The 21785-nt window shown below is 34.9% G+C and overlaps 1 protein-coding gene and 1 pseudogene across 5 annotated transcripts in view; both read right to left on the bottom strand.

The window, feature by feature from the left end:
- GRID2 (glutamate ionotropic receptor delta type subunit 2) overlaps window positions 1–21785 on the bottom strand; it is a 1442323-nt gene that overhangs the window by 1354522 nt on the left and 66016 nt on the right. The window lies entirely within an intron of this gene.
- LOC112825421 (synaptojanin-2-binding protein pseudogene) lies at window positions 10198–12817 on the bottom strand (annotated as a pseudogene).

Genomic DNA, 21785 nt, shown 5'->3' with positions numbered 1-21785 from the left:
ACACACACACACACACACACACACACACACACACACACACACACACAACTACAGGAGCCAAAGAATCGGGAATTGAATTAAATATTTCTGTGCAAAATGAGCTTCATGAGACTAGGGAGAGCTCAATTGATGTACTATATACATTGGACTGCTTAAAAGGAACAAGACTTTGAGAGCAATGCAGGATCTCAGTGATATAAACTGACAGTTCTTAAGCAGGTGTGGTTACTGCCAAAGCTAGCTGATATGTGGCATGCTGATTTAGACTGTATTTTCAACCTTCCTCAGAATGAGGAATTATATTAGCCTTCAGAAGATCTAGTCACGATGAAGAATAGAAGGCAGAAGGAAGGCAAATGAGGTGGCTGATGACTAGAGAAAGACCCAGGGATACTACTGTGACTATAGTATTGGAAATACTATTGTGACTTTAGGAAAATACTAAAACTGCATGTAGAATATTGTGAATATATAGTTGAGTCAGGGAATCCAAAGCTTTCTTCTGGTTTTCATATAGCCAATGACCTAAAACAGCAAAAACTCTTCCAGGTACATAAATCTCTCCTCTTTTCCTGACAGCAATATCAACAATTACCTTCAGCGAAACAATCTGGAAGAAAATTGATCTCTTTTAGAGTTCTCTGACAGAAGATGAGCTAACAATCTCTTTAAGCACCAGGTAGTACTGATAGGAAATAGTAACTCTTCCCACAACAACAAGAAAGATTTTTGAAATTATTGGTTCACAAACAAAGGACAATGTTGAACTTTTGAATTAGTCAAGAAAAAAATTATTTATAGTACAGACTTCAAAAATCTTCTAAAAATGTAAAAAAGGCCCATTCTAAATTGAGAAATTTCTTAAAATAGGTAATCTATCATCTCCATGTTCTGGTAACTATTCCTGCATAATATTAGGTCATAATATTAAGATAGTATACACAAGAGGGGCACCTGGGTGGCTCAGCTGTTAAGCATCTGCCTTCAGCTCAGGTCATGATCCCAAGGTCCTGGGATCGAGCCCTGCATCGGGCTCCCTGCTCCACTGGAAACCTGCTTCTCCCTCTCCTACTCCCCCTGCTTGTGTTCCTGCTGTCTCTCTCTCTGTCAAATAAATAAATAAAATCTTTAAAAAAAAAAAAAAGATAGCATACACAAGAGAGCTTTCCACTTCTATTTCGATATTCCTTTCTCTCCATGAAGGATACCCTTTCTGCTCCTGGGCACAGCTACCACAACATGGTTTAGTTTCCCATTTATCCTGGTCTAATACACTTAACAGCCAGGAATTATAAAGGGAAGTAACCTTTGATAAATATTCCTGTATATTGTTCAATGAGGGACACATGGGGAGGTGTGATCAGGACTTATAAAAATACACTTCATATTGTATCTCATTCTGTGCATACTTGCCTATTCCTCTTTTACGCACAGTTGCTTTTACTGTTTTGTCTTTCATAATATTTCCTATACAAAATAAAGAAGTAAATAAAATATTTTGGTACACAAGAAGAAAAATATCAGAATTTGCCATTTCTAGATATTTCTAGGTATCACCCCTTAATCTCTATCACATCTTCTTTTCTTTTTAAGATTTATTTACTTATTTTAGAGAGGGGAGTCATAGGGAGGCACAAAGGGAGGGGAAGGGAGACTCTTAAGCAGACTCTGCACTCAGCACAGTGCCCGACGTGGGGCTTGCTCTCATGACCCTGAGAAGAGGACCCTGATATCACGACCTGAGCCTGAACCAAATGATCAACACCTAACCAACTGTGTCACCTAGGCGCACCTATATTACACCTTCTTCATTCCTGAAGTTGAAATATTGTTTAGGACAGTGAGAAAAACCATATTTCTGAGTATCTAAAGTTATGCATATCTTATATTAATAGAACTGAAATATTAAGTATATATAAGTAGATAAATTACTATCAAGTATTGAAACTCATGACCCCAGTGTACTTTGAAATTGCATATTCCACTAAAAATGTCTGATCCATTAGGTTTTATTAATATTACATATGCATTGAGAGATAAAGGAAACACAGATAGGTATCTTCCATTTTACCTTATCATCAGTACCAAATTAATGACTGACACATAGTGTGAAGAATTTTTACATCAAATTTGTAAATATGAAACAAATATGTAAATATCTCAATTAAATTTTCTAGCCCTCCATAGCATTGTCTGTTTTTTCTTCCCTGATACTTAGAAGGTTAGTCATAATATTTTGTATAAATTCAAAATTATTCAATAAACAGTATATTTATAGCAGTTTGTTTTAATACATATTTTCTTATGAGCAACTTTTAATACATACTTTATTCAGCAACTTTATTCTGCATAGTGAAGCAAGACAGATTTGATTATCAATTAGTGTTACAAAAAAGTCTTAATGTCTAATAGGGGCTTAATTTAAGAATACATATCTTTTGCACTGTAATATTTTCTTTATGCTACTACCTGATTTTCCTTCTCAAAGATTTTGTTTTTGCTGCCAGCAATGCTAACGTATATAGCTACCTTCTAAAATTAAGTCCTATTTATTTCAATAACATATCTTTGTCATTATTTTGCCGCTACTGAAATGGATAGTGTTTGCAGTTTAAGTTTTAATTGTCATACATTTGGACTTTAAAATTAATACTACAGTTCTAGTTTTCCTTTAAGGAATATATTATAGAATATATGGAACATATCACTTTGATGATCACATTAGCAATGCCCTCAGTATCAATAAACTGAGTATGAATATAGAATAAGTATCCCCAATAAAATCTAGCCTGTAGGTCATAAGGGAATCCTGATAAAGTAACAAAGTGATATATGTGCTTCCTAGTTAGGTCAAAACAGTTAAAACAACAACAACAAAAACAGCAAAAATATATAGACATTACCATTTTGAAAAACAATTTGATCTCACTGCAGAGTCTTACCTGGAGGGTATCAATGAACAGAATATCATAAAAAATTACTACCACATAAAAATGAATTTTAATTGTCAGATCACAAAACATATTCTTCATTATGTGTCGTGGGGGGTGTGACATTTCACAAAGCGTGTATTTTATCTACTGAAATATTGGAGGATTTATTTCAAGGATAAATTAGCTATTTGTATGTATTTCTTTGTTTAACTCTTGAGGGCCCAGGGCATGCCACCTCAAAATATGCCACAATTACATATTTATTATCTTGAATTAAAGCTACTTAAGGAATGGTCAGTGCAGAAAGAGACATAATTATTACCAGAGAAAGGGAATTCAGAGCCAAGAAGTCTATATAAACAAATCTGGTTACTTTTACTACTTTACTACCCTAGCCCAAATCCTCTTTAGAATTCTTTACTACTTGAAGCTTCCAAACATAAGTTTTCTTTGTCTTGCCAATTCCTCACAGATTTATGTTTCTTTGTTTAAAATGTATAAAAGCTACATTATCTTGGTCACTTGAAGAGGGGTCTCAATTTTATTGTGTGGCTTCAGAGAACATGTAATTAAACTTTGTTTTTTCTCCTGTTAATGTGTCTTATATCAATTTAATCCTTAGATGAGCCAAAAGGTAGAGAAAGGTAGAGGAAAAATTTTCCTCCCCAACAACTCAAAATAAAGTCTGTCACAATTGAAAACAAAGGATATGCACCTTACACAAACACGTGAGTATTTTAATTTGTTTTTAAAACAAATTTATAGAAACCTAATCATTCCTAAATGGAATGATTTAGAGCTGGAAACAACTCTAAATACTGCCAAATGCCTAAAATTTTACAACTACTAATAATTAATTTTATTTTTTTAAACACAGATGAAAAAACTGCAGCAAAGAGCTATAGTTTACAAATCCAAGGATTGCACATCTTGACTTCAGTTTTTATTATAATATCAACACAGCTACAACAAAAGATAACTTTAGAGAAAAAGTGATTTTATTTCCTTATCTCAGATTGTGTAAGAATGTCTCTATTCTTTGTAACTCCAAGTGATACTCATTGTTGCCACAAATAAAATACCTAATGTAAAAACTAAACATTTAAATATTTTAAATATTCACTAAATAGCAAACAAATATTAACAATGTACAGAAACTACCCAACTATCTATTTACTCATACTGTTATTTCCTCAAGTCGTCAAAAATTTTAATTATATCCAGAGATATGTGATATCAAGGAGCCTAAATATATTTATTATAAATATTTGAGAATGTTTATAATACTAGATGTTCCAAAATATGACATTTGAGCTGGCCTTTTTTTTCAACAGATACATTTTCTTATTTTAGAGGACAAATTATATATGAATCACCTAACATTTCCCAAGATGTAAGGAAACATCATTAAAGTGAGAAGTCCATGGTGCATGATGATGATCCAGGCTTCTTTCACAGCCCCAGCTCCACAAACACTACCCTTTGGATTGCTTCCAAGGCCATTCCTAGAATCCCTAAAATGCATCATGGGTCTCTACAGTCAATATCATTGAAATCTCAAGAGTTTTTTTACTAGTTAACAAATGAAAAATATCTAGACACTTACTAGCTGGAAACATCTTCTTGACTCTATCTGGAGTTTTACTAATACACCAGTCCAAATATTTGTATGGCTCCCAATTATTTGTATGCCTCCAAATAACTCCTCCCAATGTTAATATGTGTAACACTAGCTACATAAACAGGATAGAAATTCAGGATCCTGAATTTCTGGCTAACAGAATGTAGAACCATGTTTTGAAAGCTTTACTCCGTATAAATCCCTCAAAGACCCCTACACCTGAGGAAATAATGAGATTGCTTTGTCTGAGGTGCTTTCCTGTGCACTAAATGTATAAAAATGACAAAAATTCACAAAAGTTCTAACAGAGTTACAATCTAGTTGAGACTCTAGAGATACTTCACACAAACACCCTCATTCCAACTACAATATCTTAGTATCTTAGAGTATCTTTTGACATTCTTAGGTGTCGGTTGAATTTTATAAATCCATTTTATAGTGAGGCTTCAAATAACTCAGGTAATAAATCAAGCATCATTAGAAGGTGGTATGGGGGAGGGGAAGATGGAGAGGGGAAGGTGAGAAAGAATAGGAAGAAAAAGTAACAGAAACACACAGAGTAAACACTACATCTCAGATCAGTACAACTAAAAGGGTCAGAAAACATCTTACTATTCAGAACAGTGGAAGAATTAATCACTTTATCTTTTAATCATTCTAAAGGGCTTTCATATATTTACCTTGGGATAAATCCCAAGGCCCTCCAGGAAAAAGGAGAAGAAAAATGCTTAACTGGGATGATTCTTATCTTAGGAGTAAGGTAGAATTGGGCTCACAGGTATATTTTAACAAATTCTTTTTTTTTTTTGGAGCTTTGATATAATGGTTTAATAATTTGTATTAGATTTGTAAAAGAAAAAAGTATAACACTAAAAAACTCAGAATTTCAATATAAACCATTTTCAAAAATTTCAATTTATTAGAAAGGATTTGTTCTAGTACTAACAATGTTCACATTTATTTCCTACAGTAACCAAAATATATGACAAAATGAAGGAACTGACTTTCTAGAAGAATGCAGCAATGCTTTTATATATGTATATGAAAAATATTACATACATATGGATATATATATGCATATTTGCACATTCATATTGGAAAAATAAAAACAATTATAAAATAAGGGTCATGTCTTTTTAACTTTTAAAGTTATCTTATAGACACATATTTCAATTCTTCACAAATATATGTCATTGATGAATCATACAGAATTTTCTTCCTCAATAATTGCTTTTAATTTCCCATAGCATATATCCATGTTAACATAAACTTTAAGTGCATATAACTGACTTTATACCATATATTTAAATTTTCCAACTATTCTTTTAATTAAAATCACAAACACAATGTGTTAAGAGACTGAAAAAGGCTAAAAAGACAGTGATCAGGTTTATTAATGGCTACACCTAACACATTTAAAAAGCCCATGATAGTCCTGCTTCAAAACTTTCCTCCCCCTCCCCTGCTGGACTCTGCTGTGGCCACGCAACTATCCAGCCCCCACACTCACTCCCTTTTGTATGGGTGTTATGCTGTTGCCATGGATATAGCCATCTCTACATTTTTTTAGCTCCTCTTTTAAATATTTTTTTCTTCGACCTCAGGAGAACATGTAATGTCATATACTCACTATAGTCACTTAACAGAATAAAAAAAATACACAAAACTTCTACATCCCTGAAATCATTTCAATCATAGCATAGCTATAAATATATTCAAACCCTAAATGTGGAGATACCTACCCACTACATTTTTAATACTAATGGAATTCTCACTGACATACAGAAATTACACAGACCCAAAAACCATTTAAAAAAATTTTTATTTCAAATTAGGAGAGAAAAAAATCATAAAATACCTGAACAAACAGTAATAAATTTCCAGTCTGTAGACACCCTGATCTTCATTGTCTTTATCATTTCCAATGGCTGTCTTAGAAAATTAAGTGGGATGCTAAACAGTCACTGCCAAAATTAAAACCACAGGCTAGATTTTAGAACACATGCATAAAAGCAAATAAATCTTTACACTAGGTGACAAATGAGCCAGAGTTCAATTCAGATTTCAGAATCAATTCACCGATATTCCAAGTCAAATTTTTCACATGTTGAAATTAAGCTCCACAGTACTTTCCTATGGTGGTGGTTAATTCACTTTAAAGAATGCATTATAGGGGCACCTGGGTGGCTCAGTTGTTTAAGTGGCTGCCTTCGGCTCAGGTCATGGTCCTGGGATCGAGCCCCGCATCAGGCTCCCTGCTCGGTGGGGAGCCGGCTTCTCCCTCTCCCTGCCTCTCTGCCTACTTGTGCTCTTTCTCTAGCTCTCTGTCAAATAAATAAATAAAATCTTTTTAAAAAAAAAGAATGCATTATAATAAAGAACCTTCAGCATTGTGGTGAAAATGTGTGTTGTCCAAATGAATTCATTGAAGTGGATACAGAAGTGAATCAGTGACATTAGCATGGTGAGGTGCCATGCTTCTGGATTACTGGCATTGCAGAAAAGAAAAAAAAATCCCCACCTTTTTATATGACCATAGATTTCACATAGCAGTATTAGGTGTCACTCTGTCTTCCAGTGATCAAGAAAAAAATTTGTCATTATTCAGTGATAATACTGCACAACTACTAGAAAAACCATTCAACGCATGGGGTAGCCCACTTGTCTCCACACGTAAAGTACATACTAGAAGTAAGAGAGATGATGTAGAATATAGGTTAAAAGCATAGATTCTGAAACCCGACGGCTAGGTTCATATCTTAGCTCAGACATTCGGTCACTGTGTAACCTCAGGTGAATCTATTAACTTATTTAAGTGCCTCAGTTTTCTCACCTGTATGTTGGGATAATAATAGTTACCAATCTCAGGTTATTGTGAAGATTATATATATAAGGCCCTTAGCAGAGTGCCTGAAACCTAGTAAATCTCAAGAGTCTTATACTATATAAATCTAGAAAATTTAATAGGTTAATAGAGGGGAAAAAAGGCTTTCCAATTACAAAGTAATGAGTATCTAAGAATTCTTATTTTTGATGTTTTGCAAAACATATCATTTAGTGATTATTATGGGTTTGTGGACGATGTGTAATGTTATAGCTACCATTTTAGTTATATAATTGAATTAGTCAAAATGCTAACTGAAAAAGCTGATTTTTAGGTAAAGAAAATACTACCCTGAAGAGTGAATTGTTATGAGCCAGAAATAACTATACATGATTCCATATTTTGAATCACTTTATATATTTTACATTATAAAAAACTAAATTAAAACAAAAAACTCTACACCAAGAACTAATTTGTATTAATATACAAGTATATTTTTCCCAGAATACTTAAGGCTACTAACAAAAACACATGTTAAGTCAACAAAATATTCTTAAAATAGGTGGAAAATGGGAATATGGAACCAAATCAAATATTCAGAGGTGGGGATGGGGGAGAAAGTTTTCTTGTGAATACCTGATATTATTTAACCTTCACTAAAGCTCTATGATACAACTTGCAGATTCCAGATAAGAAAATGAGGCACAAAAAGGCTAAAGACGTTGTCCTTTGCAGAGTTAGTAAACAATTTTTTCAAGAAATAAATATGCTAAAAGAACCAAGGAATTTTTTTCATTTAGAATAGAAATGTTTGGAATAGATATTATCTTTCTCCTAAACTGTGTAATGATGTCATTACATAAAAAAAAAGTCAACACGTACTTACAAGTACCCTCTATGTATATAACAAAGGGCTAAATGATACCAAAAAAAAGTAAAAATGCATTCCAAATATCAGTGGTAGTAGCCCTGCTTTACTGATACTAACCAATCAAGGGCAGATTATATCATCACATTAAAGATCAACACTTTTGAATATATTGTAGACTAACAGTTTTTCAAATAATTAGATCATTTTTAATCTGTTTCACAAGTTTGCTTAATACAAACAATATTTTCTTCTCCAAAGCATTAAGTACAGGATTATTGTTTGTGCAGCCTGGCACCTTGGCAACTATACCTTAGGGATGGCTTAAGAGACAATTTAAGATCTGAATATAATTAAAGACACTGAATAAATAAAATTTTATTAAATGCCTGTAAGGCTATTAAAATAAGCTCTTGGGGGTGGAACCTCTAAGGATATTTTCAACCTTTTCCTGCAGGGATGATCAGTTTTTAACAGTGCACAGACAGAAAATAGCATCATGAGAGGCCTCATGAATTCACACTTGAGTAACTCCAGTGTATCTCTGCTGGGTCCTCCTTAGTCTTCCACTGCTGTCAGAGCCAATAGTGACCATATTACACATGATCATAGTTTTCTTCTTGTAAAATAATAGGTTATAGGATGTACTGCCCAACCCCACCATCTCTCTCCTTTAATTATAAGATTTAATCATTGAAATTTAATTTGTATACAGTAGATGCTTAATTTTTTAAATTACCTTTTTAGTAAATAGCAATATTTAACATCTATGGATAAAAGTTCAAAATACATAAGCTTTTTTTATTATGATTAGAGTCTATTAGGAAATTATACTGTTTCTCATCTCCATATATTTTCCAGAAAACTTTAACAAATTCCAAATCATGTGAACAAAAGCATCTAAACAGCTATTAGCATTATGTTGGATTCCTTATACACTTGACTGAAACCCAAGAGCGATGAAAATAATTGTGAACATAAGGAAAACTATCAGATAAAAAAATTAATGTTTTAGTGTATGATAATGACATCAATAATTACATTAATAATCATATAAATACATGCTTAACTATTTTATTTAAAAATTAAATGTAGTTGGTATTTTGCATGTCTTATTTTTCTGGTGACAAAACTTTTTTTTTAAAAAGTGGTGGCACACCTTAAAAAGCAGAATATAATTTTAGCCTAAATATAAATAGGTTCCAGAGTAATTTCCCTTAGGAAAATATTCACAATTAATTCTTAAATTATAAGTAAATGAAGACATAAAAAGACATTATTTTTTTAATTTTAGATAAATGAAGACAAAATACACAAAAACATACTTGGTTTGTGGACATAAGAATATATTTCATAATTAAGATTACTAGACCTGAGGTAAAAAATAGGCGGCATTATCACGAAGCAAATAAAATGTTTTGATTCATGTTTATGATGTCAGTTAGGTGCCAGTTACTCTTTCCCCAATATCTTTATGATAAATTAAAATGGTCTGATAATTGTCCAACTTGATAAAAATTAAGCATTTTTACAACTTTGAAAAATTTAATTTTTCTCAAATCTGAAGAGTAAAAAATTCTGATTCCTTGCATATGCCAAATTACATAGGTGAACTGTGTGTGTACATGTGTATATGTAGAACAGGAACAGTTTACTTTATTGTAAAGACAGATTCCATGCATATTTTTGAGTTAATGAATACAGTAAATATAAATAGTTGGCTATTTTGAAATAATTTGAACATTCCACATAGTGTGAAAAAAAGAAGCTAAGTGAGGATTTATTAGGTCCAGGAGATACCCAATGATAAACTATCACAGAGAAAATTCCTCAAATGTGATATTATCATCAAAGCAACATTTTTTTCATATGTACACAAACGTGAAGTCAGTCCTTTAAATTATAACCACCTAACCAACGCACAAATATATATATATTTTTTTTTGAGGGGATAGGAGTCCTTTTTATTTACATCTACCAACAAACAAAAAAACACTAGATAGCTTTCCCTCCTGCGTGCCATTTGCTTCATTGTGAACGTCTCAAGGTCCTCTCAGGAGTTGATGTCCAAACCCTGAGATGAATCCTGGGAGGGAAGCAGGCCCACGGCAGAAGCTGTTGCACAAGCCTCCAGACGCAGGGAGGGCGGCACGGCTTGGGCCCGCACAGCGGGGCTGGTCAAGGTGAGAACTGGAATACTGTCAGCGTGTCTTTACTGATCCACAGGTGCAGCCGTCCAAGTGAGGCTCAAAGGTACTGAACACTTCAGGTCTAAAGGCCTAAGCCCCATCAGGATTGTTTAAAGCAAGTTTCTCCCTATACCAATGGTTGGCCCAGAGGCAAGGTCTTACAAGGGTTATTTTTAAAAGCCTCCCCGTCCCACTCTGGCCTGATGCCATTACGTGACAGCTTTCTTTTTTGGAATTCCTGGGGGGAAAAAATGTGATGGCTGCTGCACATCTCTGTTGCTACTTTTAACTTCTCATCTATTTATGAATTCTCTTAACTAGACTATGAGCTCCTCAAGGGTCCTTAATTCATCCCCTTCCTCCATGAAACTTTCTCAAGTGTCTTCTCAGTAACCGTTCCCTGTTGCTGTCTGCAATATAAATGTGACATTCTTTGTGAAAGTGTCTTAACAAAGGTGGTGTCCAATCAACAAATGCTTACTGGATTATCCACGCTAAAAACTGGACACAACTGGTTGCCTCAGGGAAAGTCTTCATACTCATGCTCTCAGGATTATGTAAGGCCTATAGTCTAGATAATATATTTGGAGGATGGAAATGATTTTTTTTTAAGCCAGAGAATTAGCCTTGGTTCAGCTTTCCCTAGTGTTTTAAAACCAATGTTTGATATCACATGAACAGAATGGTTTGCACCTCGTTAATGTCTTTGGTATTCCTGAGCATCCATTCATCCATATCCTTCTCTCAAGGTTTCCTCATGAAACATCCACCAAACTTCCCTACCCACTGAAACAAAACAAAACCCCTTTCCTTCCCATTCCCTGCCAGTGTTTAGAGCCTTTCAAAAAAACCTGCAAACCAAACCCTCTCAACTGAATCAGAAGCAGAGCTGATTTCATGCCTATCCTGCCAGAGAGCAGTTCCTTCTCTTAGAATTTGCCTATCACTAGAAACCAAAAAAATCTGTTAGATGGCCTGAGAGGGTTCAGGTGTCATCTTGGGAGCATTATCCTTTTGTCTTTTAGTGTTTTTTCACTGGGTTGGTCTGGCCTCATCACCAAAGCTCTGACCACAGTCATTCCAGCTGATCCTTTAACAGGACTATGAGGTACCAAAAAAGTCACTGGGGCAGCTCAGAGAACGAGTAAGATTTATCTTTACATCTCAAAGGGTGTGGAACAGATTGACTTGCACAAAGCTGGATTATGGCATTTTACCTCCACTTCAGCATAGCTATTATGAGAAGAAATATTGTTCTAAGATTTTTAATTAGTTGCTTTTTTTTTTTTAAATGACTCAGATTGGGCTTCCTCTTTCAAGGCTCATTCTCTCACTCCCGCTATATATCAAATTCTTCCATTAAGAACTTCCCTTTTATCAGAAACCTGAAACCACAGAGCAGCTTTCCACTTGTTTAATTCCCCGTAAGGCATCACTATTGTACTGTCATGTATGGATATGTGTATGTGTGTGTGTGCATGTGTGTGCGCGCGCACGCGCACGTGCGCACACATTTGTTTTACAAAAGTAAAAAGGCTCTCATTATCCTGTGTTTGATATAGGCACCCAAGTACGTAGACAGAAATTAAATAAAGGCCACAAAAACTTCCCAAGGAAGATCATTAAGAAGAAAAATCCTCTCTTGCATCACACAGCTGGCCTTCTGAGGCATGCCAGCTCAGAAAAAGGTATCACCTGTGCTGATGGAAAGACTGGACCTTTTCCTCTTTGGGTTGTAGCTGAACTTCTATTGGTGATCCTAGCAAAATACATAACTCCCCATTTGTTCTAAGCATGTCTTTTCTTCAGCTTTCTTTCAAATAATGCCTTCACTCTCCCATTAGATATGAGGATGTGAACATTTGGACAGTGAGGTCCTGCTTGGGTAGCAGTCTCTTTCAGTGACATGTTGGCTATGCAGAGAGAGGGAAGGATATGGGAGAATGGCAGGGGACGAGGGTGAGAGGGAAAGAAAATGTGTCTTCTAGTGGGAGCACTGGAAGAGAACAAGCTTTTCATAGTTGCTGCCGGTATCTCATGAAGGCCCAGGCTGCCACCATGGTGAGGGCAAACACTGGCACCAGCACCAGAGCTATGGGGATGCCACTCGGCTCCCTTTCACTTCGATATCCTATAGGCCCATTCTGCACCTATAACCGGTGCTGCACTCTCAGGGACACAGCATAGCCCGCATTACAAAAAAGGTCTACAGCATCCCGGTGCAGCAAGTTCCTTAGGTCTTGGCCATTTACCCGAGGGTCCTCTGGTAAGATTGATTTCCTCCTCAGTGACAAAATAATCCACTCTTCCGTTCATGTCTCACTGCTCTTTTGGCTTCCCACCTGGGTCGGCGGGGGCTCGCGCAGGTGAAGGTGAACCCACCAACGCACAGATATTAAAACGAGTATCTAAGACTAGTTTGAGTCAATGTTGAATAATTTAATGTCTAATCTTTTGACAACATTTAACATTTAATTTGATCTACAGGACTGAGGTGATCACTTAGAATCTTTAATTTTCAGTTTTCATTATCCAACAAGTTACCTTGGCAAGTCATTCAACTTCTCTAGGTCTTTTTTTTTCTAATATCTAAGAAAAATCTTTTTTAATAATTTCTAAAATCTTTTCCAATTCTAAAATTATGTGATTTAATATATTAAAAGATAGTAATTATTGGTGCACCTCAGATATTTAATTAAAAGGACAGATGACCTCAAAACTGTACTACAAAATTCTACTAACCACATATGTTGAAAGGCCGGGTAGAAATTAAAGTGATTATTCATAATACAAAATAATTCTTATCCTTAGAACATCATTTTAATTTGGCTTCCTAAAAAGGTATTTGCTTTAATCTCTTTAAAATATCATTTAATTTATAGCATTTTAATATGCATATAGCTTTTTAGGATCATAAACCAAAACCATTTTCTAACTTGAAGGAAATAGAGACCTAAGAAGGTTAATCATGTAGCCTAAGGCCATAAAATAGCGAGCTACAAGTTCTTGCATTCTTTAAATTCGAGCCCCACCTGGAATTTATACTCCTAATAAAAAGCTGTTTTGTAATGATTACTAGACTGGGTGTCTTTTGTTTTGAGTGCTGAACATTTAAACAAATATGAATTTAGTTAAATGAGAAATTCTGTGGTAGTGATTGTGGTAAGCAGAAGTTAGCTTGGTTAAATGAGAGTGAGTTTACTGGGTTTTTTTTGTGTGTGTTTTTAATTAGTTCTTTGCCACTACAAACAAGTCACTAATAGCAATTCCAGTAGAGGAATATAGAAGTTAATGTTTTCAGTTATAAAAACACAGCACAGCTACAATTATAAAATATAGCATTTAAGTCATTTTAAAAACATTTTAAAGTGAGCATTTTAATAAGAAAAAGTAAAAATTAAACACTAGAATTCATTTCAAAAGGTTATCTTCAATCAACAGAATATACTGAGAAAATACAAATATAAGACCACTTGAAAGAAATCCAGTTGAATCAAAATATCCTTTTAAAACATTTATATCCCTCTGAATTGTCTTGGGTGAAGAATTATAAAGTTGAAATGTTAAATGATCTATAGGATGTATCACATAAGTGCAAAGGAACCAAACTTTAAGCTGGGCCCAAACAGGAAATAAGTCTACCAAGGAACCGAAAATGCCTCTTTTATACAGCAGTCGTGCCAAAGAGAACTCAGACTCCGAGGAGACCACTGACAGACAGCAAGTGTAGCAGCAGATGCAGAAGAGAGCTGCTGCCTCAGTGCAATTTTGTTGTTGGCGTTTTTCTCAAGTGAAGCAGGCTGGTAACTATTAGAAGTATTTCCTAGTGAGAATTGGGGCCTTCTATAGAAATCAACTGACAAGAGACTTGCACTAAAAGGCTATCCTTTGAGCAAATGCATGAGTTGACTTTTACTATTAAAAAATAGCAACAAGCTGCCTCATTAGGAGAGAAAAAAGGAACAGGCCAAGTTCAGCATGTAACACATAGAGGCAAGTGTCCACAAATGAAACCTATCTCCTTAACCATATATTTAAGGTTATTACAATTTCCTCAGAATAAGGAGAAATCTTGTAAGTATCCCATGAATCTACCTTTTATCATCTTACAATGTACTATTATTCTTGCTACACAGTTTAGGTTAACGGATTTTTTCAATTAACCTTTTACCTTCATAAAATTCAGAAATATAAAAACCTGCTCTGTAGTATTAAGCACTGCTCCCCAAACTATATAGTTTCTACCTTTCTATTAGTGGGAAGTTTCAAAATATTAGTATATTAGTGGGAAGTGTCTAAATTCCATAATCTGTTTGTTTGCTACACAAATATATTAGTAACAGAATACAGAGTTCAGACACTTGCAATATTTGTCTGGTTTTACTCATGTATCTAAGAAATATCTAAGAACTATAAATACAAGTGCCTCCTGAACAACACAAGTTTGAACTGCGTGGGTCCACTTACCTGTGTAGTTTTTTCAATCATACAATACTGTAAATGTACTGGCCCTTCCTTACAATTTTTTTTAAAGATTTTATTTATTTATTTGATAGAGAGAGACATAGCGAGAGAGGGAACATAGCAGGGGGAGTGTGAGAGGGAGAAGCAGGCTTCCCACTGAGCAGGGAGCCCAATGTGGGCCTTGATCCCAGGACCCTGGGATCATGACCTGAGCCGAAGGCAGACGCTTAATGACTGAGCCACCCAGGCACCCCTCCTTACAATTTTCTTAACATTTTCTTTTCTCTTGCTTACTTTATGTAAGAATGTAGTTTAAAATATATATAGCATACAAAACGTGTCAATTGACTTTATGTTATCAATAAGGATTCTGGCCAACAGTAAACTATGAGCAGTTAAGCTTTGGGGGAGTCAAAGTTATACGTGGATTTTCAACTATAGGCACCCCTAAACCTCATGTTATTTAATGATCAACAGTGTATCTTTCTATTTGCACCAATTTCCCCCAAAATTCTACATTTTCATGAAGGAAAATTCTAATAATACTTTTTTAATTGAGTAAAAATAAATGGAGAGTTCTCAAGCATGGCATGGTATTAATCAGCACCTTTGTTTTTCTCTTAACAAAATGAACATGGAGAGTAGTTGAACCTTGTTTTTGTAGAGGATATAACAATTTTTAAAACTTTACGCACTAAATCCATGTAAGGGTACCTAATATGAAAGGAAGGATACAACGAATAATAGCAACACACAAATTTTTTGGGCTATGACAGTTTTTAGTACACATTTTTTATCATCTGAAAACTTCTACAGAAGTTTGGTCACCTCCATGAAATTGTGTGATTTTATTAACATGATTCTTTGTTCCTCGCGTAAATTTTATGCATAACTCAGACATAAAACCAAATGATATCAAACTTGGGCTCCAGCAAAAGAGAAACAACTCTTCTCTGAATTTCTGTTTAATAAACACTGCACCAGTATACATTATTGAAAAATGAATAAAACGCAAATTTTAAACTACATAAGAAAAATAAATAGGAAAAACTTCCACTTTCAAGGAAAAAGCTGATATGGAACATAGATCCAAATAAATGACTTTGCTTGGAAAACTTTACCAATTCACAGACAATGGAGATGCAAAAAGTAGTCTGGCCTTTTAATAAAGCATCAGAATTGATTTAGCCATTTTTTTTTCCTTGTGATAACTCTGGTGCAGACTCTATAATCTTCATATACAACTATATGATTCTATTCATTCAAAAACAACAGTTGCTCATCTGGAGAATATATTTGCCAGCTATGGCATTTGGCCCAATGTCTTGTGAATAAAATAATAGTTTTCTCATTTTAATCATCTCTTAGATTTTAGGTCCTTCCAGTGATTTTAGACAAAAGAATTAAAGATTGTTTGAACGGTATGGATGATAATGAAAAGTATCATTCATGCAATCCCATGTCTCTTATTTACTGTTAGGATTTTAGCCCTTCCCACAGTGCCTGATACATATTGCTCAAAATATACTTGAACATATATATACTTGAAGATATACTTGATATACCCTTTCCACAGTGCCACAGATTGATTCAGTCAGAATGTTAAAGGAAAAATGATGTCCTTCAGTACATTCTCCGTATACGTATTTAAAGCTCTAAATATGCACACTCTACAATGTCGTGGCTGCCTTTCCTTGGGTCAGAGATTGCTTTACTCCTGAACACCCTTCTCCTTGCTCAGTTGTTTATTCTCTTACCAGGTAGCTATTCATTGTATGTAAACCTGTCTCAGGTGTCATATACTAACTGTCCGTTGTATGCAAGTCTTCGGATTTGTAACCACATTTCTGAATTTACTACACAGTTCATCCTTAGTTATATTTGACCTTCCATTTATGGACATTCAGAATTTTGCCTATTTCCTGTCCTTCATTCTATCACATTTTTAAGTGTCCCTTATAAATACATGCTCATTGAACAACTCCAAGGTAAGCCTTGCTGTGTCCTCATCTCATCATTTCTGCCTTTGTGGAGTTTACAATCCAGTGACGGGGATAGACATTAATAAAATTCAGAAGCATGATGCAGAGTCAGAAAATTATCCTATTACACATGAAATCATTCTGTCATAAAATATGCAGTTAGAAGTATATGCTACTATATGTGAAAAAGAGAAAGCAGTCCCTGACAGCTGGCCTGACACTACCAGGTAGGCCCTGATGTTGCTGTAAGTTGGTCTGACCCTCACTGCTAGGCCATGCTGCTTGGGTACCGAACAAAAACATTTCCATAGAGCACCAGCATAAGATGCGGCCACTCTGTGACTGCAATAGGTCAAGACAAAATAAGATCACTTTGTAGAAATATTTGAGCACAGAAAAAATAAGAACATTATACAAACTACAAAAATCTACACACATCCCCTATTGTGGCTATCATCAGTAACTGCTTAATCTTTACCAATGACAGCTTCAACTTTAATAAGAATTATTAAACCCAAGCACAGAATTACCTCTGCTTTCTGGCAGCATCCAATGCAGGAAAAGGACCACTGCTTGAAACTTCTCCCAAATTAACTAATATAAGTCCATATCACATTATATATCCTTTCTAACACCTTCTGACTGAGCCACCCTATGATTCCTCATCTGTGTAGTCTCCCTGCAATGTACCAATAAACTCGACTTGTTTGAATAAAAGTATGTTTATGGTAGTTTTTGGCAGAAGGACATTGACACATATTTTGGGGGTAACTATTAGAATTAAGTATCCTCATTTATGAACTAAAGTTTTCTGGAGTATTAATTATGTAACATAAGAACCTAATAATTAATCTCTCAATCCATAAATTTGTCTGAACTTCCCTTGCATACACAGGCATAGTAGCTAGCATATAAAAATAGAAATGTTACATTTATATACATTTATTAAGTGGCTCAAGATAATGAACACAGTACTTATTTTTAAAACCAGGTCCTCACTCCTTAAGTATATTTTCATATTTGATATATAAAAAAGAACCCATGGGGCACCTGGGTGGCTCAGTTGGTTAAGCGACTGCCTTTAGCTCAGGTCATGATCCTGGAGTCCCGGGATCGAGTCCCACATCGGGCTTCCTGCTCAGCAGGGAGTCTGCTTCTCCCTCTGACCCTCTTCCCTCTAGTGCTTTCTATCTCTCATTCTCTCTCTCTCTCAAATAAATAAATAAAATCTTAAAAAAGAACCCATGAACAAATGTTTCGTATTGCTATTTATGATCAAGGTTTCTTTCATTGGCAAATATTTTGTATGAGAAAATATTTTCTTTGTTAAGAGAAGGGAAAGAAATTTATTCTCTGCCTCTCATTATCAAATTCCCTCACTTATGAATTAAGACTGCTGGACTACTTTCCTCCAGTCCCTTCAAGTCTCTGTGTCTCTGTGTAAGAATGCACAATTTTCCAGGATCCTAAACATACCCCCAACATCTGAAAATGTATTCAACATTTGTTAGACCATATGCTCCAAATAAATTAGTTTTTGCAACATATTAACCAAATAGATACTGAACTTCAATAGGAGTGAAATATAAGGATATTGCCAAAACTGACCCTGCAACTGATGCATGTTACAGGCGCACAGTTCAATCTGCAGTGTTTAAAGTAATTAAGTCTTCCTTATAAACAAGCAGCTGTCCTTTTGCCCAGAGCATCTGAGGGAAAATATTTGAAAAATTATAAAAATGTAAGGAGTAAATGTCTGGCTCTATCTCTCTGTCAAATAAACAAATAAAATCTTTAAAAAAATGTAAGGAGTAGCTGGCTTGTATTTATTTTTCATTATAATGTTTAACAATTGGAATGGTTTTGATCTCAGGTAAGTCACCTTTTTATGTCCTTTCCACAGCTACACACTAACTCCTTGTAAATTAAGGCCATTAGTTAATCATAGGGGAATCTCTGTGAAGAGAATATTTATGAGGGGAAAAACTCATTCTTTACAATAGTGGAAAGTCTGTTATTTTTTCAGTCAACAGAGATAACTTTGCACCCAGAAGACATTCTATCTTTACTATCATTTGCTATATTTTTACAAGGTATACACTGGTTCATTATTTCAGTCAGTAAAAGCTAGTAAAAATGCCACTAATTTGGTCAAGTTTTTAGCACAATTATATATGGCTTATTTAATCAGTGGATGTAAATTAAGGGAATAGACTGGGCCCTCATGCAGTTTTTTGAAACCCTGTAAACTAATAAACGTTTTTAATTTTTTTAATTATTTTTATAACTTACCCATTCAGTTGAAACATGCCTTTAAAACTACCATCAATCTGTACCTACATAAGGTCAGTTCCAATGAGTGATCAAAAGCTTAGGAATTGTTCACACTAGACGTGTCTTTATTAGAGTTGATTTTTCCTTCAGGTCACATTTAGCACCCTTTACTTTTCTAATTCACTCTGCAGTAAAAAATAATAATAATAATAATAATAATGCTAGAATCATTAAATCATAGACTCTCAGTAGGATGAGACCTTAGAAGTCATCTAATAGAAACTCCAACCAAATGCAATAATCTCTTAACACAATGCCTCTTCACAGGTTTATAATTAGATTATAAGCTCTTCATATGAGTTTAGGTTTCCCATAAACTAAAGAACTTAAAAATTAATCCACAGGGAATAGAAAACCAAGCTGTAGGCAGGTAATAAAATAAAAGTGTGTAATATAATTTGCAGAAAAGTACATTTATTAAAACTTTAAATATACTGTCATTGTGTTGTTGGACCATTAAGTGCCAACATTACAGCATAAGACATGAGACATCACAGGGAGTCACAAATAAAAAGGTGCATAACATTTGAAAAGGCTCAGCCATAAATCCCTCCAGTCCCTCACTTGGTTCACCCCCTACCTCCCAATTATACTCCAACTCTAGGCTCCATGCCTTAAATGACAGCATTCAGGACAACCACTGGCCTAGAACTTCTAGGCTACCATCTTTGAATTCATCTCATTCATCTCTGAATTCCAGGACAGGGCAACCAGAAGACATACGTGCCTGGTATAACCCAGATTCTCAGGCCCATACTGCCTGAATCAGCCTAAAGCTACCCAAAAACCCATCCTTCTTCATGTTTCACGTCTGAGTCTTCTTTACTCCCCCATGTTGTTTCCAGGCTATTATTCTCCTTCCCTCTTACAAAACTCAATATAATCTGGAGTTCACTACAACTGATTATCCCACCCTGTCCTCACTTTTCCTGTCAACGAGCACTCCTGGTCAGCAAGGACGATGGCACTATGTTTTTTACTTTAACAGATCATTTTATTTTTTTATTTTTTTAACATTTTATTTATTTATTCGTCAGAGAGAGAGAGAGAGCACAACCAGGGGGAGTGGCTGGCAGAGGGAGAGGGAGAAGCAGACTCCCCGCTGAGCAGGGAGCCCGATGTGGGGCTCCATCCCAGGACTCTGGGATCATGACCTGAGCTGAAGGCAGATGCTTAACCGACTGAGCCACCCAGGCATCCCTTAACAGATCATTTTAAAGTGTGGAGAAGTTTGTAAGGAGACAAATTAGAAACCCACTATAGTTCAAGAGATAAGAGGAGCTTAAGTAGTGAGGCTAAAAGTTAAGACAGACCAAGTGGACAGATTTGCTTGTCACTTGTTCCCTTCCAACCTATTCGCTACAAAGAAGCAATTGCTGTTGGTCTTGTTTTAAATCATATCATGTCATGTCTTTGCTTAAATCCTTAAAATGGATTTCAAATACACATAGAGGAAAATAATGAGTCTTTTTCTAGTTTACACACCTGAAGTGATCAGAACTATACATTTTCCTTCAAACTTATCTTCTGTCCACTGCCCACTACACTCTGCCACACTGGTGTATCCCCTCTCTAATCCAGAGCAGTTCTCTTTGCTTAAACTACCCCTCATTCTTTACATGACAAGCTCCTTTTTTATTCTTAAACTCTCAGCTTAAATATCACTCACTTCACTGACCACAACTGAAGGTAACCCTCCCCCAAATCATTCTTGACATCAGTGTATTCACTGTTTCCTTCCCAGCACTTAACTGTTGTAATTTTGTGTACATGAAAACTATTTCACGATTGTTCTCTCTCTCATTACAAAGTAAGACACAATTTACTCATGTAGTGGGAATAACGGAATTAGAAAATCAACATTTGCCAATATCTTAATATGTACTAATCAATTCAGGCAAAAATCACCAGTGGAAGCTAAAACTAATGGCTGAAAATTTAATTAATAATAGGACTATTACAAAGTACAAGTATATAACCTAGTCATGAGGAAATAACCACACAAACTCGACTTAGGGGATAATCTACAAAATTACTACAAAATGTCAGTGCCATGAAATACAAGAAAATATTCAGGAATGATTCCAGATTAAAAGACTAAAGAAATATGAAAAGTAAAGGCAACACAGGATCTTGGATTTTATTTTGCTATAAAAGATATTATTGGAACAAATAACAAAATCTCAGTAGTCTGTATATTGGAGAATAATGTTTCAATGTTAACTTCCTGAGTATTCTAATTTTATAGCAGTTATTAATATAAGAGAAATATACACTAAGTATACTTAGGGCCCCTAAGTATTTAGGGGCAAGAGTGGCAGCACATATACAACTTATTTTTTAAAAGTTCTAAAAACTTTCTAAATACACACACACACACACACACACACACACACACACAGAGACAAAGAAAAGTGTAAAGTAAATACAGAAAATGTTAACATTGGGAAATATATGTGAAGAGTATCCAGGGATTTTTTGTTTATTCACCTTTTTTCAAGTTTGAAATTTCATCAAAATAAAACAATTAAAAAAAAACAGTAAACAAACAACTCCAAGTAATATACTTT

This window comes from Callorhinus ursinus, unplaced genomic scaffold, assembly GCF_003265705.2.
Source record: "Callorhinus ursinus isolate GAN/ISIS: 27379988/994484 unplaced genomic scaffold, GSC_fseal_2.0 scaffold4, whole genome shotgun sequence".
Taxonomy (NCBI): Eukaryota; Metazoa; Chordata; class Mammalia; order Carnivora; family Otariidae; genus Callorhinus; species Callorhinus ursinus.
The sequence above is the reverse complement of the archived record's forward strand: the minus strand, read 5'-3'. Positions and strand labels throughout refer to the sequence as shown.